The sequence below is a fragment of the Oryctolagus cuniculus genome, chromosome 9 (assembly GCF_964237555.1).
Source record: "Oryctolagus cuniculus chromosome 9, mOryCun1.1, whole genome shotgun sequence".
NCBI classification, from domain to species: Eukaryota; Metazoa; Chordata; class Mammalia; order Lagomorpha; family Leporidae; genus Oryctolagus; species Oryctolagus cuniculus.
Genome location: NC_091440.1, coordinates 63,930,735 through 63,957,296, shown reverse-complemented (window position 1 = coordinate 63,957,296; position 26,562 = coordinate 63,930,735). Strand labels below are relative to the sequence as shown.

The 26,562-nt window shown below is 47.0% G+C and overlaps 1 long non-coding RNA gene across 2 annotated transcripts; it reads left to right on the top strand.

Annotated features, from left to right (window-relative positions):
• LOC103349058 (uncharacterized) lies at positions 1–25,174 on the top strand. 2 transcript variants are annotated; one of them, XR_011378794.1, is made up of 3 exons: positions 1–306; positions 500–580; positions 6,386–11,942. It is a non-coding gene; the product is annotated as an uncharacterized lncRNA (long non-coding RNA). The 2 variants fall into 2 exon arrangements; XR_007920972.2 differs by lacking the exon at positions 6,386–11,942 and adding an exon at positions 25,087–25,174 and having other exon boundaries at positions 20–306.
• The last annotated feature ends 1,388 nt before the right edge of the window (positions 25,175–26,562 follow it).

The window sequence follows — 26,562 nt, the reverse complement described above, 5'->3', positions numbered from 1 at the left end:
GTAACAAAGGCCCTATCAACACAGCTGGCTTGTCCTAAATACAAGGCATTTTTCCTACTGGGGAGTTGGGGGGAACAACCCTGGCCCAGCCGGACATAATAAGATAAAGCCTAACATGCTTACCAGACCTGGACTTTCCCACTGCAGGTCAAAGCCAGTGGGCAGAAATTTCAAGAGGAAACTGGTTCTGGCCTCTTGTTCATAGATCCATTGCCATTTAGTTAACTGTACTCAGACTGTAAGGCAACACCACGTGTCCAGAGCTGACTGAGTGATAAGACAGCTGAAAAGTTCCTGGAAAAAGCAGTAAGTGCGATCTGGGGGCCAGGGTGGGGTAGAAAAGGGTGGCTGGAATTTTCTGGTTGAGTGTATTAGTGACAAAGTCACTCAGAGTTTTTTGACCTGTGTTTCCGGGGTGGATTTATCCCTTGCATAGACAGGAAATTCTATGATGTTCTGATACCCATCACTTCTGCCTACCCTACTTTTCTCTTTCAAGGTCAACGTCTCAAAGCCGCCTTACTAAACCCCAGGCCCTGTGAGGTGTTACTTCATGTACTCATCAAAGTCACCCTATGAGGTAGGTACTGTAATTAACTCTATTTCAAAGAAAGAAATGACTCTCACCCACAGTTGCCTGGTTAAAGGGACAGAGCAGGGACTCCCATCCAGGTCAGCTTTTGTCCAAAGCCTGTACTTATTAATCTCAACATTGTATTGCTTCCCACTCACAGCTTCTTAATTCGGAATTGAGAAGAAATTTGATCCAAAGTAATTGCAAATAGAGGGAAGCCGCTGTGAGTGTGAGCATGAAGTGTAGGGTTGCTGGTGGGTGAGGGGCAATGGGGGCAGAGGCAGGAGACAAGACAGAGGATGCCATAGTGATTTTCCCTGCTGACCCAGGAGGAACCTCACAGCCACTGTAGCAGGCGCTACCACGTAGCTGCCGGCAGCTGCAACTTGAACTATGAGAGCCAGGGTCAGGGCCGCAGGTGCATAGGACCCCAGAGAAATATACTTCCTTCCCTCACTGGCGGAGCTCTCTTGACCTGTCACTTTTTCTCCAGGTTGGGATGGCAATTTTGCCTGGCCCTCAGCTGTAGTTCTTCCCTTCCTCCCTCCCTCCCTCGCTCCCTTCCAAGATTTATCTAGTTTTTTGAGATGTAGCATTACAGAGAGAAAGGGAGAAACAGAGGGAGAGCTGCCATCCACTGTTTTACTCCCCAAATGGCAGCAGACTGGGCCAGACCAAAGTCAGGACCCTGGGACTCCATCCAGGTCTCCCACATGGGAGCAGAGGCCCGAGCACTTGGGCCATCTTCCACTCTTTCCCAGGTGCATTAGCAGGGAGCTGGCCTGGAAGTGAAGCAGCTGGGACTCGAACTGGCATCCAAATGGGATGCCAGCATTGCAGGCGTTGGCATAACCTGTCACACCACGATGATGGATGCTCCATGCTGTCTTCTACCCTGGCTGTGCTAATTTACATTTCCAGTGTCAATGTGTAAGAGTTCCGCTTTCTCCACCTCCTCACCGGCTGCTGTTACTTTCTGTCTTTTTGATAACAGCCATTCTAACAGGGAATGTGGCATCTCATTGTGCTTTTGACTTGCATTTCCCTGATACCTAGAGATACTGAGCATTTTTTAAAAGTGTATTTGTTGTCCATTTGTATTTCTTCTTTTGAGAAATATCTATTCCAATCCTTTACTCATTTCTTTACTGGATTGGTTATGGGTTTTGTTGCGGTTGTTACTAAATTTTTTTTTTTTGAGTTCCTGATATATTCTGGATAGTAATCCTTCGTTGGTTAAGTAGCTTGTCGATATTTCCTCCCATTCTGGGTCAGATGTCTCTTTCACTCCGTTGATTATCTACCTCTCAAATACAGAAGCTTCTGTGTTTGATATAATCCCATTTGTCTAGTTTTGCTTTGGTTGCCTTAATATACTTTAGAATGGATTTCTAGAAATGGAACTGCCGGGCCCAAATGCAGGCATATATTTAAAGTTTTGGTTCCGTGCTGCCAAAATGTCACCCATCACTGGCAGCCTCCCGCTGTCTCCTTTGATGACCTAGTCCTGGATCCTCCCCGATCCTCCTCGATCAGTTGAAGGCTGTGTATCCCAGGCTCCCAGAGCCTACCCTTCCCAAGGGCGGTTCAAGGCGTCTCCAGCAGAGAGCCCGCTGAAAGTGTTCCGCATTTGCTTGATTGCTTGCTTTCCCCAAATTATGCTCTGAAAGTTATTGATCATGCTCTGGCTTTCATCTAAAAGCTTTGTCATGGGAATGGCTACTTAACCAACCAACTAACTGACATGACTCTCTTGTCTGATGGGGTAAGAGGAAAGGGAAAGTACAGAAGCTCCAAGGACCATGCCTGCAAGGGATTTATATGACCTGTGTGGACATAAGGTGAAAATAAAATTCAGCTAGATCAGCTAGCATAAAAGTTGATGTCAGCATACAGAACAATAGGAATTACAAACCCTGAGAAAAAAGAAGCCAGACGCAAGATATCTAAATAATCTACTCCCCACTCAGACCGTGACTCAGGCGTATGGCCCTGCTGGTTAGTGCAGGTGCTTGGAGCTCCCTTAAAGAGACAGACCTGAAGCTTTGTTTACACACTTGGCTCTCTCTGAAGTTTCCTGATGGTGCCAGGGACCAGAAAAACAACCACTGACTTTGTTGTCTTGTAGATCTGAGGTTGAATCCAGCTTCCCCACTCATTAACTGCATGGATTTGTTCAAGCCACTTATCACCATTGTGCCTCTGTTTACTCATCTGTAAATGTGGCTATGACCTGCTTGGTGGGGCAGTTGTGAAAGTTGAATAAGTGAATATCTTTTTTAAAGATTTATTTATTTATTTGAAAGTCAGAGTTACACAGAGAGAGAAGAAAAGGCAGAAAGAGAGAGGTCTTCTATCCACTGGTTCACTTCCCAGATGGCTGCAAAGGCTGGAACTGCACTGATCCAAAGCCAGGATCTAGGAGCTTCTTCCGGGTCTCCCATGTGGGTGCAGGGGCCAAAGGACTTGGGCCATCTTCCACTGCTTTCCCAGGCCATAGAAGAGAGCTGGATTGGAAGAGGAGCAGCCAGGACTAGAACCAGTGCCCATATGGGATGCCGGCACTGCAGGTGGCAGCTTTACCCACTATACCACAGCGCTGGCCCCACAAATAAATATTTGTAAATGGCTTAGCCCAGTGGCAACCTGCAGGAATTCCAGAAGTGGTGCCTCGATATGGTGAACTATTTTAAAATATTTGTTCTCCATATTTCCGTGGCATTTATTTTTCAAACGGACTTCAAAACCTTTCTGTATTGTGCTATCACTATTTGTCTCTAGGACACTGTCTCGTTCATCTATCTTTGAGGCACATGCCTGATAAAAGCTTTTTTGCTGGATGTCCTAAACAGCACTCTGGCCTCAGAATCAGCCCGTAAGGCACACGGATCTGGCTGAAAAGCCCATGAGAGTATTTCAGGCATGGAAAGCCAAAACACTCTGGCAAAAAACAAACAAACAAACAAACAAACAAACAAACAAACACCTAAATGAAAGATCTCTGCGAGTGAGATCCCAGTAAAAAGAACAGGTCATCAAAGAAGGAGGTACCTTTCTCTGAAGGGAGGAGAGAACTTCCACTTTGACTACGACCTTGTCTAAATATGATCAGAGTTGGTGAACTCAAAGGCTTCCATAGCCTTGGCAGCTCATAACAAGAGCCTAGGGAGATTACTGATGCCATAAACAAGAGTGTCAATTTGTTAAGTCAACAACAGGAGTCACTGTGCACTTACTCCTCATGTAAGATCTTTGTCCTTAGTGTACTGTACATTGTGATTTAATGCTATAACTAGTATTCAAACGGTATTTTTCACTTTGTGTTTCTATGTGGGTGCAAACTGTTGAAATCTTTACTTAATATATGCTAAACTAATCTTCTGTATAGAAAGAGAATTGAAAATGAATCTTGATGTGAATGGAAGGGGGGAGGGAGAGGGAAAGGGGAGGGTTGCGGGTGGCAGGGAAGTTATGGGGGGGGGAAGCCATTGTAATCCATAAGCTGTACTTTTATATTCATTAAATAAAAGTTAAAACAAACTTTTCTGCTGGTTGAATAGAAGTAAATTCCAATATGAAAATAGATTCACGGTTCTTGTCGAGAGCCCTGGAAATCACAAGTGGGCTTGGAGACTTCTGTCACGGCCAGCTCTTCAGCGTCTGGCTAATCAGTGTTTGTCAATCGGCTTCTTTGGAAGGCAGTATCCGAAAGTGATGACAAGTGCGGTCCTTGGGATCAGACGGCCCAGGGTTTCGGTCTTGGCTGTGCCATTTCTTAGCTCTTGGGCAAGTTTTGCAACCTTTCTAAGCTTCCGTTTCCTCGTCTGACAATAGATCTAATAATATTATCTGCCTCACCTGGTATTGCAAATATTCAAGGGGATAGATACAGCAAAGCACTTAGCGTGCAGTATGCTGGCATATTGTAAGCGCTCAGCAAATGCTGGGCAACATATTTTAAAAGATCTTTCAAGGTTTTTTTCAACAGCAGTTTAGGATTCTTCTTTTGAATTTTTAGGATTCAAAGTCAAGAGTTTAGATCAGGGGCTGGTGCTGTGGCATAGCCGTAAAGCTACTGCTTGTGGCACCCGCATTCCATATGGGCGCCATTTCTAATCCTGGTTGCATGCCTTCCAATCCAGCTCTCTGCTAATGGGCCTGGGAAAGTAGCAGAGGATGGTCCAAGTGCTTGGGCCCCTGCACCCGCGTGGGAGACCCAGAGGTAGCTCCTGGTTGCTGGCTTCAGATCGGCCCAGCTCCAGCTGCAGCCATTTGGGGAGTGAACCAGCAGATGGAAGACCTCTCTCTCTCTCTCCCTCTCCCTCTCTGTAATTCTGCCTTTCAAATAAATAAAAAAATAAATCTTTTAAAAAAAGAAAGAGTTTTGTGCCTTCTCAGGTATGTATTGACTGCTTACCATGTGTCAGGTATTATGCTAAATACTTTACATTTCATTCTTAAGGCAAGCAGGGAACTACTGTTGCTCAAACAGGCTCAGAAAGGTTGAATGACTGGTTCAAAATCACAGAACTCTTAGTGGTAGAGTCAGGACTTGGACAGGGTTTTTGTTTTGTTTTGTTTTGTTTTTTTTTTAGAAGCTTTGTTTATTATATTTAAAAGACAGAGACAGAGACAGAGATGGGGAGAGAGAGACAGAGAGAGATCCTCCATCCACTAGTTCATTCCCCAAATGGCTGTCAAGACCAGAGCTGGGCCGATCCAAAGCTAGGAGCCAGGAGCCAGGAGCTTCTTTCGGGTCTCCCACGTGGGTGCAGGGGCTCAAGTTCTTGGGCCATTTTCTGCTGCTTTCCCAGGTGCATCAGCAGAGAGCTGGATCAGAAGTGGAACAAGCGGCAGTCAAACAGGTGACAGGATCCCAAGCACATGGGATGGCGGCCCTGCAGACGGAGCCTTAGCCTTCTATGCTGCAGCGCCGGCCTGGACAGGGTGTTTTTCATGGCACATTTCTCATTCTGGACTATGGAATGGAGGATCTTTCTAGAAAGTAGTAGGGCTTGAGCTTCCTTTTACAGGAAGGATAAAGGATTGGTAAAGGAAGACATTAATTTTCTCTGCTATTTTGTTGTAATCTATTTGCAGGAAATTTTTCCCCTTGGGAAGAAATAATCAGTGCAATGTCCCTTAAAATTACAATCAATTGCTGACCTAATATTTGGGTTTCTTTTCTTGCAGGGAAATTAAGATATTGACCAAAATAATAATGTTCTGAAAGAGAATACAAAGTCAGATAAATGTAACCTTAGCTGAACTTGCGCCCACAGCCCAGGAGGAATCCAGGCTCACCGAGGGGCGGCAGGAGAGCCTGATCCTCTGCTTCACTAGCAGGCCTGGCACCCTTGCCACAAGCCACGTAGGAAATTGCCACTGGCTTGGAAGGAATTGGTAACTAAGCGTAAATATCTAGCTACCTTTTCTCCTTGCTGCTTCTATAAACCTTATCGCTGTGGTATCTGTGGGCTTTTATAATGTTCCCATGAATATTTCACCAAGGCTTGGACATTGAGAGCAGAATAAGCCAATGTGTTTGGGTCGAGGTTCCCAGGGGCAGATTTCCACGTGGAGATATGCACTTGGACTCGCTCACTCACTCAACGCTACTGCTGCTCCGACAGTGTCAGCACCCAGGGGCTCCTCTGGTAGGCTGAGGAAACTGGGCCAGTCAACCAGCCTCGCCAACCTCGCAGTAAATCTACACTTGGTTCTCACCCTGGAGGGGATTTTTAGTCTAGGGAGGAAGCCGATTTGTAGTGATCCAGACATCCAATTGTCCACCTTTCTTTCTATTTGCAGATACATGATAAGCAGTAGAAGAGCCACAGAGTATCTTTCATCTTGTTAATCACCTTAATGGTTTCTTTCTTTTCTTTTTTTTTAAAGATTTATTTTATTTATTTGAAAGACAGAGTTACAGAGAGAGGTAGAGACAGAGAGAGAGGTCTTCCATCTGCTGGTTCACCCCCCAGATGACTACAATGGCCGGAGCTGCAACAATCTGAAACCAGGACCCACGAGCTTCTTCCAGGTCTCCCACGTGGATGCAGGGGCCCAACGATCTGGGCCATCCTCTACTGCTTTCTCAGGCCACAGCAGAGAGCTGGATTGGAAGAGGAGCAGCCAAGACTAGAATCTGCACCCATATGGGATGCCAGTGCTTCAGGCCAGGGCTTTAACCTGCTGCGCCACAACACCAGCCCCTAACAGTTTCTTTTTAATGAGAGAAACTACTAAGACCATCTTTTTAAAAGCCGCTTTAAAAATGCATTCTTGAGAAACTTACGCAAGGTTTTTCCAGGCGTATATGTGGAGAAATTACAGTCCTAAAATTGAAGTCAGCTTACATGAAGTCATACCTGTGATAAAATTGTACAGGGATGGGTAGTGTGGCACAATAGGTTAAGCTACTGCTTGCAACACCTGCATGCCATATCAGTGTGTGAGTTTCAGTCCTGGCTACTCCACTTTCAATCCGGCTTCCTGCTACTGTGCCTGGGAAGACAGTGGATGATGGCCCAAGTACTTGGGTCCCTCCTACCCACATGGGAGACCCAGATAGAGTTTTTGGATCCTGGCTTTGGGTTGGTCTAGCCCAGGTTGTTGCAGATACTCGATGCAAACAAGTGGATGGAAGATCTCTGTCTCGCTGTCATTCTGCCTTTAAAATAAATAAATAAATCTTAAAAAAATTCATCTTCACACTCATACACACACATGAGCAAACGCACAGGTGTTGCAATGTGAATACACCCTGTGAATTAGACCAGTGTTAGTTTCCTGATTCTGCTATTGTGCTATAGCTAACATACGATGTTAGCAGTAGAGGAAGTCGGGTGAAGGGTACACTGGACTTCCTTGCACATGGCTTTTATTGGATTTTTGTTTTTGGCGATAATTTCGTGTGGACCCGCAGTTTCAAAATAAAAGATTTCTTAAAAAATGAAAATAAAATTGTAAAGAAAAAAGTGAAGTTAGTCACTATACTCTAAAGAAAAAAAAGCTCCAAGAATTTGGCACATTCAAAAAATAAAATTATAGAAAAAGATGTTCAGCATAATAGTGTTTATGTAAAAAGCATAAAACAAAAAAGCAGCTATGTGGGTTTATTGAAACAGATAACTTCTGATTTATCTGTCATTGGAGTTTTTAAAAATAATAACTTGTTTATTAGAAAATAAAAAATGAAATCCTTGGAGTTATACTGCAAAAGTCCTTGGGAATGTGATATTGAAAAAAAAAAAAAGAGGCTAAGACAGAATTCTGGTGACTGTTTTCTCACACTGATGGATAAATAAAACATAAGCTTTAACTCACTGAGAGTCAGTATCAAATGCTGGAATTCAGGAAAAACATCCCAAATACCTCAGAAGCATTTGTGGTCAGTTTTATGAGTTTCAGTTTTAAAAATAATCCTTCCGGGGCCAGCACTGTGGCATAGCAGATAAAGCCTCCACCTGCAATACTGGCATCCCGTATGGGCGCCAGTTCAAGTCCCAGCTGCTCCGCTTCCAATCCGGCTCTCTGCTGTGGCCTGGGAAAGCAATGGAAGATGGCCCAAGTCCCTGGGCTCCTGCACCCGCAGGTGAGACCTGGAAGAAGTTCCTGACCCCTGGCTTTGGATTGGCCCAGCTCCAGCCATTGTGGCCCTTTGGGGAGTGAACCACCGGATGGAAGACTCTCTCTCTCTGCTTCTCTGCCTCTGCCTCTCTGTAACTCTGCCTGTCAAATAAATAAATTAAAAAAATAATAATCCTTCTCACGTGATTTACTTCCCATGAACTCTGCCTGCAATTCATGCAGTTGCCACCATTAAGTCATTAATTCCTAACCTCACGTGGTAAGAAGAACTCAACTTAGAGCAAGATAAAAATAAAAACAAATACTGAAATACAATTTGCTACCTTTAGCATTTAACATTAGGAGCTAATTACCATTGCTTCATCTAACTTCAGCTTAAACTGGTTAGTGTACCTACATTTCTCATTTGAGCCCAAATTCTTCGGATATAACCATTAATCTCTGTCTCTAGCACTTTGGAAATGGAGAACCACTCACATTTTGGATCTCTTGACATCAGGTTGAAGATTTTGGCTCATGATTCATAACTTGTTGGGGGAAAAGAATTTATTGATCTTCTGCACATTCCCTAATTGCTTTTGGAGTTTTGATATTTACTGCCCCTTTGACTTCTAATGGGAAAACACCCTGTCTACTGCTCTAGCCAACTTGGCTTAGCTTGAGAGAGAGGCCATCTGGTGATCTACTTCTCCATGCCAGCTGTCCAACAGCGGTCATTTCTAACTGGGTTCGTCTGCTGATCACTCTGAACATTTTTCTCTCCTTCCTTCTCCAGAATGTATTTGCCTCAGACTATCCATTTCTAATCCATGAAGGCTTGCAGTCATTTTAGGAGAGATTTGCAATGGGATAGGCTCTTTCATCATCTGAAATTTTAAAGCACATTCAAATTCATAGTTCTGAAATAGAACTCTGCAAGTGGGTTGTTTCAACTTACTAACAGGCAGTGTGTGTTGCGGGGGGGGGAGGGTATTTGTGTGTAAAACTAATCCTATGTATACAGATCAGGTATGTCCGTCTGATGTAGCCAAATAGAAAATAAACAAAATAAGAAGCCTGGAGAAACTTGATTTGGAAAATCTTGGCCTTTTCAGATGCATTTGTCATGGTTTTTTCCATGGGCAGTGGTTAGAATTGAGATGGCATTAATAGTTGCCTTCATTGAATTTCTTAAGTTTTTTTCTCCCCTTTCCTGTGTTCCACATTTCGTGTTTATCAAACCACAGTTTGCTTCATACTGAGAGAAGAATTCAACTTTTATATCCCAATGACAGAATCACTGCCCGGGTATCCTTGGAACTCTAACAAAGGATGTGAACATCAGGATCATTTTTTTTTTTTTTTAAAAAAAGCCTATGAATGAGACACAAGCTCAAAAGTAAAAGTTTTTTTTTTTTCTTTTGACAGGCAGAGTGGACAGTGAAAGAGAGAGACAGAGAGAAAGGTCTTCCTTTGCCATTGGTTCACCCTCCAATGGCACTGCACTGATCCAAAGCCAGGAGCCAGGTGCTTCTCCTGGTCTCCCATACGGGTGCAGGGCCCAAGCACTTGGGCCATCCTCCACTGCACTCCCTGGCCACAGCAGAGAGCTGGCCTGGAAGAGGGGCAACCAGGACAGAATCCGGCGCCCCGACCAGGACTAGAACCCGGTGTGCCGGCGCCGCAAGGCGGAGGATTAGCCTAGTGAGCCGCAGTGCCGGCCAAGAAAAGTTCTTTAAATCTCTGCACAAGCTCCTCAAATCAAAATGGAGTAATAGCCACTTCTGCAGTTTCGGCCAACTTACCCACCCCGACACCGCAAACCAAAGATTCCAGCCTTAGTGACTCGGGAATTCTGACTGCACCCACGGGGCCGCACTGCAGTGGCTTTCAACTGCTGCTGGTATTTCCCTCTGTACTGACATTTACCTGGGGACGCCAGTGGGGGAAGAGATGCCATTTCTTTCCCAGCAGCCCCTGCAGTTGGAGTCCCTGCCCTTAGAAGGGAAGTGCTCCGGTGTCCCTGACGTCACGCTTTTCCCTGCTGGAGCCCATAACTGCCTTACCACAAGCCGTGGAGTGGGTTCTGCAGGGTGCAGGCTTGCCCTGGTCTTCCCTAGTCTACCTGTCACCCTAAGCTGCCCACACTGGAGTAGTCCAGTTTCCCACAAATGTTACCTCATTCTTTGTTCCCCCTCCATATCTGGCTCATGCTATTGTCCCCATCTGAATTACATGTCTCCTATCCCAGCTCTGCAAAATCAAATCAAACCCATCTTTCAAGGTCTGTGAGCCTTTCTCATAGGTTCTCTCTCTCTCTCTCTTGTTTTTACAAAGATATGTAGGGATATGTATAATCATATGGTTTATACCAGGCTATTTTAAAATGATCATGGAAAAATTTAATGAAAAGTTTATTCTGGTGTGAAATATTTTTGAAATGCACACAGATGAGGGGTCTTCAGAAAAATCATAAAAATGTGTATTAGGAAAAAACTATGCATGGATTTCAAATTTTTTGTACCAAAATAAACATATTTTTATTTCATTTCCCATGAACTTTTTGATGTCCCTTCATATTTGTTGTAAGCTTCAGGGATGACAGGTCTGCTGCTTCTTCATTTTTGTGTGCTGGTCTCTGTTAGCATAGCTTTTGCAAAGACTCAACGACTACCTATTGACTTAAACTTGAAACTAGACATGCCTGCACTCTGTGTGTTATCTCCACTCCCGACCCGATCTCTTCTTCCTGAACTGTCTGCCCTGGTAATGAAAATCCAGCCACTTCATGTCGTGACAGAAAATAGACCATCACTCTCCAGTCTCTCAATTCCTCAACCACCACCTAAATCAATAACTGAATCCTGTCTGTTCTACTCCCTAATGGCTCTTTAAAAAATTTACTTATTTATTTGAAAGGCAGAAATACAGAAATTATCTTCCATCTGCTTGTTCACTCCCTAAATGGCTGCAACGGCAGGAGCTGGGCCAGGAGGAAGCCAGGAGCCAGGAGCTTCCTCCGGGTCTCCCACATGGGTACAAGGATCCAAACATTGGGACTGTCTTCTGCTGCTTTCCCAGGCTCATTAGCAGGGAGCTGGATCAGAAGTGGAGTAGCTGGGACTTGAATCGGCACCTATATGGGATGCCAGCACTGCAGTTGGAGGTTCAACCATCTAAGCCACAGCGCAGACCCCTCCCTAATAACTTAGGTGGATACTCCTGATCTTTCCTGCAGTGCTATGACTTTAGTGCTCCTCACCCTCATCCCTCACCTACACTGTCACAACCCCTCCTAACTGTTGCATCTGTCTCTCTTCCTGTCCTCCCCTCCACACCCGCTAAGTCCACTGCAGCCAGTGTGATCTCACTAAAATGAAGACTTCATTGCTGTCACTTTCTTGCTCATGATGGTGAAGGTCAAGTTCAAATTCTTTCATACTACATACAAGGTCCTTTATAATTTGACTCCTTGTTTCCTGTACCACTCGTGCATCTCTGCTCCATATCTTGGCCTACCCAAAACCCAAAGTCCATCCAGGCTGAACGCATACATTTCATGAAAGTAGCTGTAGGATTTCTACAGATGTCTGACCCAATTTTATGCTATAAATATATTCAAATTACTTTTAAAAACTATAAGAAAAAACATTCATATAAATGTACACAGGGTTTTCAAAAACTCGTGGAAAATTGCAAAAAAAGCTATGCATGCATTTCAAAATTGCTATTGCAGCAAAATAAACTGATCTTTTAAAACAAATTTTCTTTATTTTCATCTACTTGAAAGGCAGAGCAAGAGAGAGAGAGAGAGAGAGAGAGAGATCTTCCATCTACTGCTTCACTCCCCTAATGCCCACAGGAGCTAGGGCTGTGCCAGGCTGAACTAGGAGACTGGAACTCCATCCATGTCTTCCATGTGGGCGGCAGGGGCTCGAGCACTTGAGCCATTATCTGTTGCCTGCCAGGATGCATTAGTAGGAAACAGGATGGGAAGCAGAATAGCTGGGGCTTGAAATGAGGCGCCTGTATGGGGTGCTGGTGCTCCTCGCAAAGCCTTAACCTGCTGAACCGTCACACCCCCCTGAAAGTGTTCTTTCAATTCCATTTTGCGTGAACTTTCAGAAATACCCTCATATTATACGCCACAGTTCCATGTGCTCTTTGAGCACCATCTAATTGCAGATGTTTATGTTCATCACAGTTATCTTACTGTTCTGATTGAGATGTAAATATTCAAAATAAAATATTCAAGATGAACTTATACAAGTAAAATACTATATTTATCCATTTTGTATATTTGAAAACCATGACAAGTTGTATTTAAAAAGATGAGTTCCAGTGATTTAAATTTTTTTTTTCAAAAAATTATCTATTTATTTAAAAGACAGAGCTACAGAGAGAGGGAGAAACAAAGAGAGATCTTCTATCCACTGTTCACTCCCCAAGTGGCCACAATGACTGGAGCAGGGCTGGACCAAAGCCAGGAGCCAGGAGCCGCCCCCAGGCCCCCCATGTAGACACAGGGACCCACTCTCTGGGCCATCCTCTGCTGCCCTCCCAGGCACACCAGCAGGGAGCTGGATCAGAAGTGAAGCAACCGGGACTCGAACCCATGACCCATGTGGGTTGCTGCATCTCAGGCAGGAGCTTTATTTGCTAAGCAACAATGTTGGCCACTTTTTTAAAATTTTGAGAACCACTGCTGGAGCACCAGACTCTCCCTCTTGATTCTAGTAAGGTATTTGCAACATTCATTCATCGTCCTACTGCAGACGTGCAAAGCCAAATTCCCTGTCCCAGCCAGGATTCTCTCTGATCCAAAGGGAGACTGTCCATTTCCCATGGAGACCTGTCCGTTTCCCACTGGCATTTCCTGATTGTTTCTGGGGCAGATGAGATATGGCTGACTCTAGGCGGGATCTCAGCGCCGTCTCTGCCTCATCCTTTCCCCGTGGTGGTGCTGAGAGCACGGCCATACATCTTGTTGCCCTTTGCTTCCCTCCCTCTGCCCTTACGTCTCATAAGACACATTATCATACTGTTTCCACTGCTCTGAGGCACAGAAGTTGCAGTGCACAACTAATAAACTGCAAAAACGTCAGATGACACCTTGCCATGCGTATTTTATAAACAAAGAAGGCACCTCTCTTCATTGCGGGGATGTATAATTTCTAAGATTTAGATCTTTCCTCAGGAAGTAAGAAATAATGTTAGTGGCCGGTGCCGCGGCTCACTAGGCTAATCCTCCACCTTGCGGCACCGGCACACGGGTTCTAGTCCTGGTCGGGGCGCTGGATTCTGTCCCGGTTGCCCCTCTTCCAGGCCAGCTCTCTGCTGTGGCCCGGGAGTGCAGTGGAGGATAGCCCAGGTGCTTGGGCCCTGCACCCCATGGGAGACCAGGAAAAGCACCTGGCTCCGCGGCGGCCATTGGAGGGTGAACCAATGGCAAAGGAAGACCTTTCTGTCTGTCTCTCTCTGTCCACTCTGCCTGTCAAAAGATAAAAAAATAAAAAGCAATAATGTTAGTTATGTATTTTGCTGAATCTGGCTTTGCTACAGAGTGTAAAATCAATGGCATGCTTGGTGCGTGAGGCCAGCAGAGTTAGATGGCAGCTAGGCTGGTCACAGCTAATACGCCATCCATACAGACACGGGTGGTGACGATGCTAATTCCACTTGGTTCAATTCCAGTGAGAGGCGCTCATGACTGCCGGGAATGGCATTGGGAAATCCGAGTTTGTCCTTGTCCTTCTGACCCCCACGCTGTTGGATTCCTGAGAGCTCTAACTCTTCCCGGTGAATAGCGCTGGTCTTTGGCTTGGTCTTTATCAGCCCCAGAAGCCAGGAAATTGGGCACTATCTCTCTCAGATTAGATCACTACAAGCCTCATTGGGTAAGCATGGCGGAGGGAGGGTGTGGCCAGGCGAAGGCCTTCGCTCCCTTTACTTAAAACACCCTTTCCAGAAGCAAACCCTGGGACTTTTCCTCCCAGCCCAGCCCAGGACAACTCACCAGGAATTTATTGATTTACTTCTTTAAGAGCCCTTTACATGGCAAGCCCTTCCCCTAACTAAAATGCTGATTTAGTTCAAGATAAGGTGCTTTTTCTCAGGTTTCTGTGTCTCCCATTCGCTGTTTCCTTCAGGTTTTATTAACTCTCTTGCCAGGCTGCAGGCATCGGCTTGGGACGGGGCATTCAGTTCTCTAAGGAACTCACGTCACCTTCCTGTGCCTCCCAAGAGAGTCCTCCAAAAAGGGAAAGATTAAAAGGAAAGGAGAAGAACTCTGCCTCCACTCTGCAGTGGTTCTACCTGAACTTTATTTTATTTTTAATTTTTTTTATTTGAAAGGCTGAGAGAAAGAAAGAAAAAAGTAGGGGGTGGGAGAAAGAGAGAGAGAGAGAGAGAGTTCTTCCATTTGCTGGTTCACTCCCTCAAATGCTTGCAACACCAGGGTTGGGTCAGGCCAAAGCCAGGAACTAGGAACTCCATCCAGGTCTCCCATGTGGGTGAAAGGGATACAAGCACTTGGGCCATCACCTGATGCCTCCCACGGTAAACACTAGCAGGAAGCTGGATCAAAGGGGAGCAGGGATTTGAACCAGGTATGGTGGTTGTGGGCATCCCAGTTGTCCCACAACACCTGCTCCTTTAAAACAGATATCTTTCTGGGAGAGACGTCTGGCAGGGTGGTGACCGCTTGATGGCTGTGAGGAGCCCTGGGCCCCGAGATGCTGTCTCGGGGGCAGGACCTGCATCCCCCCAAGACTTTATAGTGTTCCGTTCACCATGTATTGTCCCTCCGCCTTGCCATCTTGTTGTCTGACCTCCCGATTCCCCAAGCTGGCCGCAGCCTCCAAGCCAGAGGTGCGGGAGTGCACGGACACTCCGGGGCCTTCCCAGCCGCCTTGTTGCTCCCGGGGTGTGGGCAGCTCCGGGCAGGTGCCTGCTCTCTGTGTCATCTTCATGAGGGGAGCTGGCTGTCTGGGAGCACCTGCTTATTAAGTGCTTCCTCATTGGCCTTTTGTGTATGTACTTGTTTTAATCCCAGGAAGGATCGAGAAAGGAAAGTTTTCTCTCTCTCCTTGCCACTTTTCCCAAGTGCAGTCAGTGATGTGGGCAACATATCTGTCCCTGAGTCACTGGGGGAACTGGGGGCCTGGGAAGGGAAGTGACTGGTAAGGGAAGAGAAACGCAGTGGGAGGAAGGGAGCGAGGGCTGGCTAGAGGACTGGATCCCAGGATCTCTGGAACTCAGGTCAGCCGCATTCATGAGCAAATCAGCCATCTCCGGGGTCTTGACCTCCTTTGGGCATTGTGAGGGCTGGTGAGCTCATGCTTGTACAGAGTGCAAGCCTTTAATTGTAGTATAATTAATAATCATCTGATAAGTGAATAACAATAATAACAGTGATGTAATCCCCTCCCCCACAGCCCTGCTTCTGTTTCCTTGGGCAGTGGTGCTGGGAGGTGCTGTCCCGGTGAACTCAATTAGCCAGAGGAATCCTCACAGCTCTGTGCTTGCTGGCCCTGCCTGCCGGCGGGGAAGCTCCTGCCCAGAACAATGCGGCAATGTTCTAGAAGTGTGGGGCCGCTCAGGTAGTGGGAAAGTTCAGGTTGTCTCAGGACCCAGGGAGCAGACACCCACCTGTTTCTTGGCCTCCCAGGCAGGGCAGCCCCGTTACTTCCTTCTGTGCCTCCATGTCCCTTGCTCAGTACGGTGAGCCGTGAGCCTCCCCACGGGGGTACTATAACCAGGCTGGGCTGCTGCCTCCATACCCTTGACTTTGAGAAGGACTGTGGACCCCAGTGAGCAGGTGACGTCTTGAAATGAATGGAGAAGCAAAAGTTTTGAGAAAAAAAGAATCATTTTTGTTTCTAGGCTTGTCATTGTTGCATCTATAAAACAGACTCTCCAAGGGTTTAAAAGAAGTGGTTAGAATAGGAACCAAGAAAAGAATAAAAGGATGAAAGACACAATTCATCATCCACTTTTACCCTGAAGGCTTCTCAGGCCAAAAAAAAATTTAAAAAGCTGAGATAGGCAGAATGGAATCTGTAGCTAGAAAAGATAATAATACCTTTCAATAACTTACAAACAATTTCGTTTACAAAGCACTTTCGTGTCTCATGACCTCATTGGAGCCTCACAATGTCTCTGGAAGGCTGGCCGACTTTATTATCCCCAATTTACAGATGAAGAAATTGAGGTCCAAAGAGGCCTACTGGCTCACACAGAGAAGAAGCGGCAGAGGCAGAGCCACGCCCACATATCTGCTAAGACGATGGGACTGCTCCATAATGGTGGATTCCACAACATTTATTTAACTAGTAGGTAAAGGAGACTCACTCTGCATCAGGCATTCTGTTGGCCATGGTTTGATCACATTTTTATTAGTTTGTGGCTTTCTTGACTCTCTGGTCCATGGGGTCCTTCTAGAGAGTTCTGTGGTAGTGAAAGTCCTTTTGGCCACACAGTAAAAGCCAGCTTTGGTTGGCTAATGCATAAAGGCAGATTTATTTGAAAAATTATGGAATCTCAGCAAATGCTCCCTCCCAAGCTTTGAGAAGGCCAGGAACCTTCCTCAAAAACTTTTGAGAAGGGCACTGAACAGGTTCTCAGTAGCAGCAGGAGCGAAAGAACCTCCCTTCCAGTGTAGAGTCTTCTATCAAATTCAAGCGTCCAGCAGAGAATCTTCCTGGCCACCTTGGGCCAGTGTCTCTGTACTTGGAACAATGCCATCAGACTAGCAGGGCAGGGTCCCACACAGCAGCCATCACCACCACTCTGTTTCCAGGGAAAAGAAACCACTGAGCACCTGGGAAACCCAAGACCTTAAAGTGTTTGGTGTAACCCACCTACCCACCTGCCCACCTGCCCCCCTACCCACCTGCCCACCTACTCACCTGCCCACCTGCCCCCCTACCCACCTGCCCACCTGCCCACCTGCCCTCCTACCCACCTGCCCCCCTACCCACCTGCCCACCTACCCACCTGCCCACCTGCCCACCTACCCACCTGCCCACCTACCCACCTGCCCACCTGCCCCCTACCCACCTGCCCCCCCTACCCACCTGTCCACCTACCCATCTGCCCACATGCCCCCCACCCACCTGCCCACCTACCCACTTGCCCATCTGCCCACCTGCCCACCTACCCATCTGCCCACCTGCCCACCTACCCTGCTGTCCACCTACCCTGCTGTCTACCTACCTACCCGTAGTTCACCCACCCACCTGCCTACCTACCCACCTGCCTACCTACCCAACTTCCTACCTGCCCACCTACCCACCTGCCCACCTGCCCACATACCCACCTGTCCACTTACCCTCCTGCCCACCTGCCCAACTACCCATCTTCCTACCTACCCACCTACCCACCTGCCCAACTGCCCAACTGCCTACCTACCCACCTTCCCACCTGCCCACCTGCCCACCTACCCACCTGCCCACCTACCCATCTGCCCACATGCCCACCTACCCACCTGCCCACTTGCCCACTGACGCAAGACTTCACGTGTCCGTGCAAAGGACAGCAGCTGGATAGATTACAGATGCTCTGTTAGTGCCTCTCAAAAGGTGTTCTCTCCTTTTTATTTTCTCCCGGATAGATTGTCTCTCAAAATGCAAATAAACCATTTTTAATAACTGTATTCTGAAATCTGTATGTATGAAATGGTAAAAATGTCCAGGATGTTTTTCTTTACCATGCTCCAAGAAACAAGAAAGAAAGAGAGAAAGAGAGAAAGAAAGAGAGAAAGGTAGAACCACACAAGATAAGATGGACAAACGTGAAACTTGCTGAAGCTGGTGAGGGGTACATGTGGCTTGTTTTATTATCCTTTCTAGTTTTCTGTATGATTGAAAATGTCTATTTAAGAAGTTACACAAATACAAAGGGATTTTTCTGTTTAATTATATTCCTTTTTTGGGCCCTTTAAAAGCGAAAGTCTTTTTTTTTTTTTGTAAAGATTTTTTTTGGGGGGTGATTTCTTACTCGCCTTGTTACCACTTGTATTTGATGTTTCTTGAAGGCAAGAATTACTCTATCGATTTTAAAGATTTATTTATTTATTTGAAAGGCAGAATGACAGATCTTCTATCTTCTAATTTACTCCCCAGTGGGTTGCAACAACTAGTGCTGGGCCAGGATGAAGCCAGAAGCTAGGAACTCCATCCAAGTCTCCTATGTGGGGGGCAGGGACCCAAGTTTCTGGGCCATCCTCTGCTGCCTTGCCTGGCACATTAGCAGGAAGCTGGATCAGAAGTGGAGGAGCCCAGACTCAGACTGGCACTCCCATACGGGATACAGGTGTTGCAAGCAGTGGCTTAACCCCCTGTTCCACAACCCTGTCTTTCTGCCAGTGTGTATTGAGGTTCTCCAACTGGTTAGGCAATGTCTTACTTCCAGGGCAGTGAACAGCCCTGGCCGTTTGCAGCTCTTGTCCGTGTATTTCCTTTGCATGGGTTGAACAACATGTTTTGGAGACTTGTTTCTGCGGTTGCCCTGCTCCCCCTGTCTTGCTGGCTGCCCTCCCCACGATGGGAGCACACCATCCTGAGGAACAACGGCGCGAGAGCTTGGGAAGCTTGTGGGGCTTTTACACCTGCAAGTGGTGTATTTTTGCTGGCATCAGATGTAGCACATAACTGGGGACGTTGGTCAACTGCTCTGCGGTCAGGTCAGGTTCTAAGACACGTTTAGGAAGGAATCTTCATTTTTTGCACCCAACAGCAAAGAGGAAAAGAAAGGCAGCTTGGTGGGGTCAGCCAGGTCAGACAGCTTGTAGCAGGTGCCCGGTTGTCTTGACTTCCAGCAGTTCCATTAACACTTGGCAAGCCTCACTCACCTTCAGCCATTGTAACAGGCAATTGTTGACACAGCTACTATGACCTCATGCTCTTGGGCCTTTGTGTGTTCCCTTCCCACTGTAGTCAGCACTCAGGCCCTGTAGGGGTCATGTTCTCTGTATGCTGTTCGTGTAGATGCGGGGAGAAGGTTCAGCCACCCAGCTCCCGTCGGCCACCGTATCCTCCTACCAAAACGCGGTGCCCTCATTTTTCCTTTTTGGATTGATGTCAAGCACTTAATGTAATTGCCTCACAGGAAAAAAAAAATAGCCAAAGATGTACAGTCAGCCACCCCATGGCCTCATATTTCAAAACCAGCCAGGCTTCTTTGTAAAAGCTCCTTTCCAGGGTGTGAAATCAATCATGTCGTGCCTGGGTCTCCTGTGACACCGGGGGACAGGCGTCTCATCTTACTCCAGAAGTGCAGCCAACGATGACTCGGTACCTCCTCCCACTCCCACCCCTCCATGCCACCCCCGAGACGTTTATCCCACAACTTCCCAGTTGGCCCCTGTCCAGGGAGCTTCCACTTTGGGACTTGGCAGCTTGCTCTGTGATTCTTATTTGCTTTCCATAAAGCAACCGTGACTAAACCGTTAACGGTCTATTCTCTCGCCTGATGTCAACCTGCACCTTGCCTTGTCCTCTGCCGGAGCGACTGCAAGTGACTTTCGCTCCAGCTAATTTCTCCATGTGACTCAGCTCCTGAAGCCTGGCCATTTTCTTTACCCTCTCCTTCACCTTTCCCACCCTGGCCACGTGTTCTTCTTCACAGAGCGGCCCTGGCTGACGGCAGATCCATGATGGCAGTGGGGAGATAGCTTCTGACAAGTTGTTCTTTGTGTTAGGGGGTGAGAGCAGGAGTAAAACGAAAAAGCAGTTCGGGAAAGTGCAACCTGAATCTAAATGAATTAGTAAACGTTACTGACCTTCTGCCTCTTGCTGGGAGTGACAGTCAGCAACTCAACGTTATAATTCGCTGCCGGTTACTGCTCCGCCACTGCTCTTGCCTGAATGTATCCTTCCACACTCATGTGCTGGGAACTTAATCCCCACTGCGTCTGTGTTGAGAGGTAGGACAATTGAGAGGTGATTATGTCGTGGGGGCAGCACTCTCATGAATGAGTTAACGCCAGTGCAGCCGCTGTGGTTGCTTATAAAAGGGGGAGGGGAGATTCACGCCTCCACCTTCTCTTTGTCTCCCGTGATGCCTTGCATCATGTTGTTAAGACAGCCAAAGCCCTCACCAGGTGCCAGCACTTTGATGTGAACTGCAGGTCAAATAAACTACAATTGTGTACAAATTCCCCAGTCTGTGATATTTTACTATTGCAGCACAAAATGGACTAAGACATCCACTGGTGGAGAATGATCAAGACGTATGTGAAGGAGATGTAGGCAGAAAGGAAAACAGGGCCCAAAGGGGTAGGTGGCCTCTAAAGCAGACAGCCTGCCTTCCGCGGCACTGTCCCAGCCCTGCAGGGTCAGCCACTCCCCCCCCCCCCCCCCATCTCAAGGTGAACCAGGGAACCTGAAACCTGCAAAGAATTTCCCGCCTTTATTCCACTTGGCATTGGATCTGCTCTTTGTATCACTTCTGCATGGATGTGCTGGGGTATCCTGGGAGGTAATGATCCAGTTACTAGTGTTAGCAACTCAATTCTGTTGAAAAAAATCAAAGCACAAATGCTTGACCCCCCCCCCCCCATCTCACCTGTTCTGATCGGCGTAAATTTTTCCCTGAGCCCTTGCCCGAGTGCACACACGCACTCACCCAGCTGAGGCGCTGACCCATCTCTGCGCTGTCTTCCAGCTAACAGCTTAAAATCTGTATTTTGTAATCTGCCTTCTCCGTGGGTCACGAGTCAAGAGTTTGTGATATGGCTTAGTTTGGGATCGTAAATACAAATAAGATTGTGCCAAGGATTTCTAAATGCCAGGTTGTGCAAAAGAGACCACCATTGCCTCTTGGGGGATTTTTTTTCTCTGTTTCCCTAGAATATTAAGCTTGGTTCTTTACTCTGGCCAGTTATTATGTGTTCCCTCAAAGACTGTTTGTTTTGTAGATTAGCTTTGATCTTTGTCCACAGTTCACATGATGGGGAGTTCAAAATATGCTGAATGGAAATACAAGAAGAGGTACATGTGACAGATGCCAAGGGCAGGTCCCCTGCCAACTCCATTTGCCTAAGCAGAGGCACAGCTGAGGGCAGAGCCCTCAGCGCACCGTCATCGGTGTCTATGCCAGTTTAGAACTAGACAAGGCAGATGGCATCGCTGCCCTCATGGACAGCGCAGTCTAGTGAGGTGGCAGACTTCCCAAGTGACCAATTGTATGCGACCACACTGCATGGGCATAAAAGCTGGAAGCTGCCACGAGGGTGGGACACGCACCCCAGGCTGGAGCACAGGAAGATGCTGTTTGCACAGAGCAGCCCAGGCGGCCGGAAGGTGGCAGGAGTGACGGGAGGGGAGGGTGGGGGAGTCTATATGTTGCCAACGCAGATGGTGAGGGGCGGGGCTGTCCCTTATAGCAGTTCTCATCTCCCTGGCAGAAATGTCACAGCCTTCAGGTTCTCTGGGGAGTTCGTCACCAACAATTTGGAAAGTAGGGGTCTCCTGAACACCGACCACAATGACACCACTGACACGGCATCCCAGCTGTGCCTCTCCCCGGGTGTCAGGCACCTGAGTGAGGCCAGTCGCTGAGAACCCCAGGAGGCAGCCCCTGCCTGGCTCCCCAGCTCTGCCTTATTTCTCTGTGGTGTTTCCCACCATCTGACCTGCTAGGTTTCCTGGTCTACTTGTCTACCATTGAGCCCTCTGATTGGACAGTAACCTCCACGAAAACTGGGACTTTTCCCAGGAGCTTCCAGTGCAGTTTGACACATATTTGGTGCTCAAGAAATACATGCTTGTTAGAAGAAGATGAGGCAGTGTTGTGGCCTAGTGGGTAAAACTGAGACCTGCACGGCCAGCATCCCATATGGGTGCCAGTTCATGCCCTGGATCCTCCACTTCCCATCTAGCTCCCTGCTAATGGCCTGGGAAAAACAATGGAAAATGGCCGAAGTGCTTGGGCCCCTGCACCCATGTGGGAGACCTGGAAGAAGCTCCTGGCTCCTGGCTTCAGCCTGACCCAGCCCTGGCTCTTGAGGCCATCTGGGGAGTGAACCAGTGGATGGAAGATCTCTCTCGCTCTCTCTCTCTCTCTCTCTTCCTCTCCCTCTGTAACTCTGACTTCCAAATAAATAAATAAACCCTTTTAAAAAATTAATGCACTATTCATTGTGCAGGGGAGATTTGCAAAATGGAAACAGTTGTGGAGAGACTACACCAATCTGACTTACAGCCCTTATTTGGTTAAATGCATCCTATTTAAAGAGTCCCAAAATTAATCCAATTTGGTATTATAGTTCTAAATGGTTCTGATTTTATAAAACAGAGGTTCCCCAAACGAGGGGCACGTCAGGACTATCTTGGTTAGAAGAAGCCTTGTGCCAACCTGGGAACTTGCAATCTAAATAAGATTGAATCTTAAAACCTTGAAGATCCCATAATGCAATCTATAGCTAGTGTTCCCGGAATATTCCTGAGAGCTGACATCTCAGTATCTCAGCCTGACTACTAGGAATATGAAACACGGCCTGTGGAATATGGAAACATGGTTTACTCACTTGACTTTTTCAGTTGAATTGAAAACTGAGATGTCGTGCGGGTGTGTGCTTTAAAGATTTATTTTATTTACTTGAAAGACACAGTTACAGAGGGAGAGGGGAGACAGAAAGAGGGAGATCAATCTTCCAACTATTGGTTCACACCCCAAATGGCCAGAACAGCTAGGGCTGGGCTAGACTGAAGGCAGGAGCTAGAAGCTTCCTCCTACCTGGGTACAGAGGCCCAAGCACCTGGGCCATCTTCCGCTGCTTTCCCAGGTGCATTAGCAGAGAGTTGGATTGGAAGTGGAGCAACCAGGACTCTAACTGGCACCTATAAGGGTTGCCGGCGTCACAGGCGGCAGCTACATCACAACACCAGGCGTTTTGTGCGTGTGTGTGTGTGTGTGCGTGTGCATGTGTGTGCCTGTGTGTGCACGTGTGCATGCGTGCATGTGTGTGTGTGCGTTTTAAAAAGAGCTTGGAGTAAAGAAAGCAGCAACCCTCCACGCTGTGAGTCCAAGCATCAGGCAGTGAGTCCAGTCTTGCTGCACTTCCTCTCACTGTATTTTCCTGTTAATCTGGGTGGAAATTATTTTGGCCTCTGGAATACATGACTTGATCCTGAAGACCTTGGGTGAGTTCTTTCCTTTTCACTGATTATTTTTCAGCCACGTAGCCGTCAATAATTTGCTTTTAGGACCATCTGCGTGGTTTTCTCTTTGTGCTTGGAGTTGTCAAAGAAAGGAACTGGCTTTGACCTCTTGACTTCAGCTTTTGCTTTCCGCCCACACATCCCTGAATCAGAAATCCTTAACCTCTTTTTCTAAGGAAACTATTTCTGCGGTTTGGCATTTGTTTTGTTATTTCTTTGACCACTTACCATGTCAAAATTGGTGAGCAATTCCAGGTCCCTTTCACACACCCGACTTAATGCTGCCTTTCTGGGTATCTTTATATCTTTGTGCCTGTCCCTGTTGCTTTATGCATCTTAAATACATTCTTTCTCACACATGCACAGATGTACAAGAAGTTGTGTATTTATGAGGTATTTTGTACTATTGTCCAAATTCATCAAATTGAACACGGAAATATGTACTTTATTGTATATAAATTATATATTAATATGAAAAAGGGTTTGTGTTTACAAACTTAAAGAGGGCTGAGGTCTCTTGAGTAGATTCGTGGATTGATCACAGCTCCAAAGAATATCTCAGTTGGTGCTATTGCTGTCTGAGAGAAACAATGCTTGTTGCTATGAGAAACATTCTAAGTAACCATTTTTCATAGGGGCCAAGTACTCCGGTTTTAACTTGTGTGACTCCTCCACATGTGACCAGAGCCATTGGAAGCCTTGGCAACCCCAGGGTGATGTCTTTGCAGTGAGGAGTGGAAGGGCATGATGATTCCAGTGAATGCCTTCCCATGAGGTGCCCAAGACAAGTGATGCTGTTTCTCTCACCCTCAGAGTCCTTCTCCACAAAAGAGGGTAACGTTTGCTATGCTTACTTCTCAAGGTTCTTATGAAGGTAATTAGATTTAACTCACTTACGAATTGAGTGTCTGGGGCTGGCATTGTGGCGTAGCGGGTAAAGCCACCGCCTGCGATGCTGGCATCCCTTGAGGGCGCTGGTTTATGTCCAGCTGCTCCATTTCCAATCCAGCTCCCTGCTAATGTGCCTGGGAAAGCAACAGAAGATAGCCAAGTTCCCGGGCTTCTGCATCCACATGGGCGACGCAGAAGAGGCTCCTGGTTTCTGCTTGGCTCAGCTCTGGCTGTTGAGGCCATTTGGGGAGTGAATCAGGAGATGGAAGACTCTCTCTCTCTCTCTCTCCTGCTCTGTCACGCGGCCTTCCAAGTAGATGAATAGAAATAAGTAAGCATTTGCCAGCGCCGCGGCTCACCAGGCTAATCCTCCGCCTTGCAGCGCCGGCACACCGGGTTCTAGTCCCGGTTGGGGTGCCGGATTCTGTCCCGGTTGCCCCTCTTCCAGGCCAGCTCTCTGCTGTGGCCAGGGAGTGCAGTGGAGGATGGCCCAAGTGCTTGGGCCCTGCACCCGCATGGGAGACCAGGATAAGTACCTGGCTCCTGCCATCAGATAAGCGCGGTGCGCTGGCTGCAGCGAGCCGGGCGCGGCGGCCATTGGAGGGTGAACCAACGGCAAAGGAAGACCTTTCTCTCTGTCTCTAGGTAATGCAGAGCTGTGCTGTTACCACCTTCCGGCTTCCGGAAGCTGGAGTAGACAGGGTTGACTTCATGGTCTCCTCCAGTCTCAGAGGAGGCAACGGTGCCTCTTAAGTCCAGTTTAGGAAAATAAACACCAACCAAAGCTTTACAGTTACATTTCCTTTCCATCCTCCAAAATCTTTCCCCAAATCCTCTCCATTTAACTCTTGCCTTCCATTACCACATCACCTCTTTTCCCTACAGGGAACCCAGCATGGAACACTGTGCTGCTTTCTAGCTGTAGGCTAGGAAGCAGCTCCTTTAATTGACACAAGACTGACAACTTTGCAAACTGCTGTGGTTCTTGGTGTGTTGGTAAATCTGTAAGCGGTGAAGTCTGGTGGAAGATGGTTAGTTCATAGGGGCACTGCCCTTGCAAAGGGATTGATGTAGGTCTCATTGGAGTGGATTAATTCCCACAAGAACAGGCGGTTATGAAAGAGTGAGCCTGGCCCCTCCATGTTCTCCTGCTTCCTTGCTTGACATGAGCTCCTTCCGCACACAGACATCTCCCTTTCTGTTTTCCCACCATTCCGTGAAGCAGCCGGGGGTGGGGGTGGGGTGAGGCCTCATCCTAAGATGAAAGGGAATTTAATAAGTGTGATACCAGATGATGAAACAACCTTGCCCTTGCGCAGACGGAGGCAACACCGTGGAAAGAGGACTACCAGGTGGATGGTTTGAAGTCCCCGCTGACCTCCTGCCCCTTAGGTTAAGGGCCTGGGAGAGTCCTCTCCAATTCCATTTATCTCCTTTTCAAGATCACTAGCATAATTGCTATTATGAGGTACAGAAACCTAAGTAGTTTGGGACTATGCATACAGATAATGCCTCTAGCATTTCATTATTTACTTAGAAAAAACACTGGCCTTGTGTTCAGGAAACACTGTCAAGATCTAGAGGGAACTATAGAGGCATTTCACTTGTCTCCCCCAAGCCTCAGGTACCTGGCATAGACAATGTCATTGTTAACTCGAAAACATTATTAAACGTAGACAGGCAAAGATTGCTCTATGTTGTGGCACAGTGGATTAAGCTGCGATGGTGTTGCCATCTCATATGAGCCCCAGTTTGAGTCCCGGATGCTGTACTTCTAATCCAACCCTCCGCTAATATGTCTGGGAGAGGAATTGAAGGTGGTCCAAGTGTTTGTGGCCCCTGCTGCCCATGTGGGAGACCCGGATGGAGCTACCAGTTCCTGAATTTGGCCTGGCCCAGCAGCAGCCCTGGCCTTTGCGGCCACTGGAGGAGTGAGCCAGTGAATGGAAGATCTCTCTCCCTCTCTTTCTCAGTCACTTTACCTTTCAAATAAATAAATAAATCTTAAAAAAAAAAAAGTGGTGTATGCATTTGTCTTTCTGGGATGTGGTATTTTATAAGGGAATAAATGATGAACTTTCAAATATTAAATACAATGAGAAAACATTCTAAAATAAGCTCCAGTTGCCACTGTTTTCACCCACTAACCCTCCAGGCTGTCCAGATGGGTTCTACTTGTTAAACGCGGGGAGGGTTGCCCGGAATCCAGGCTCTCATCAAGGCAAAGCATGAAACTAGTGTTCACTTCGCCAGAACTTTGATTCAAATGTGTTTCTTCCTAAAATTATTGGTTGGAGGAACCATCTCTTGCCAGTAAAATGAAGTTTTTCTTAATTATGCAAAAAAGCCTATTCATTAAAA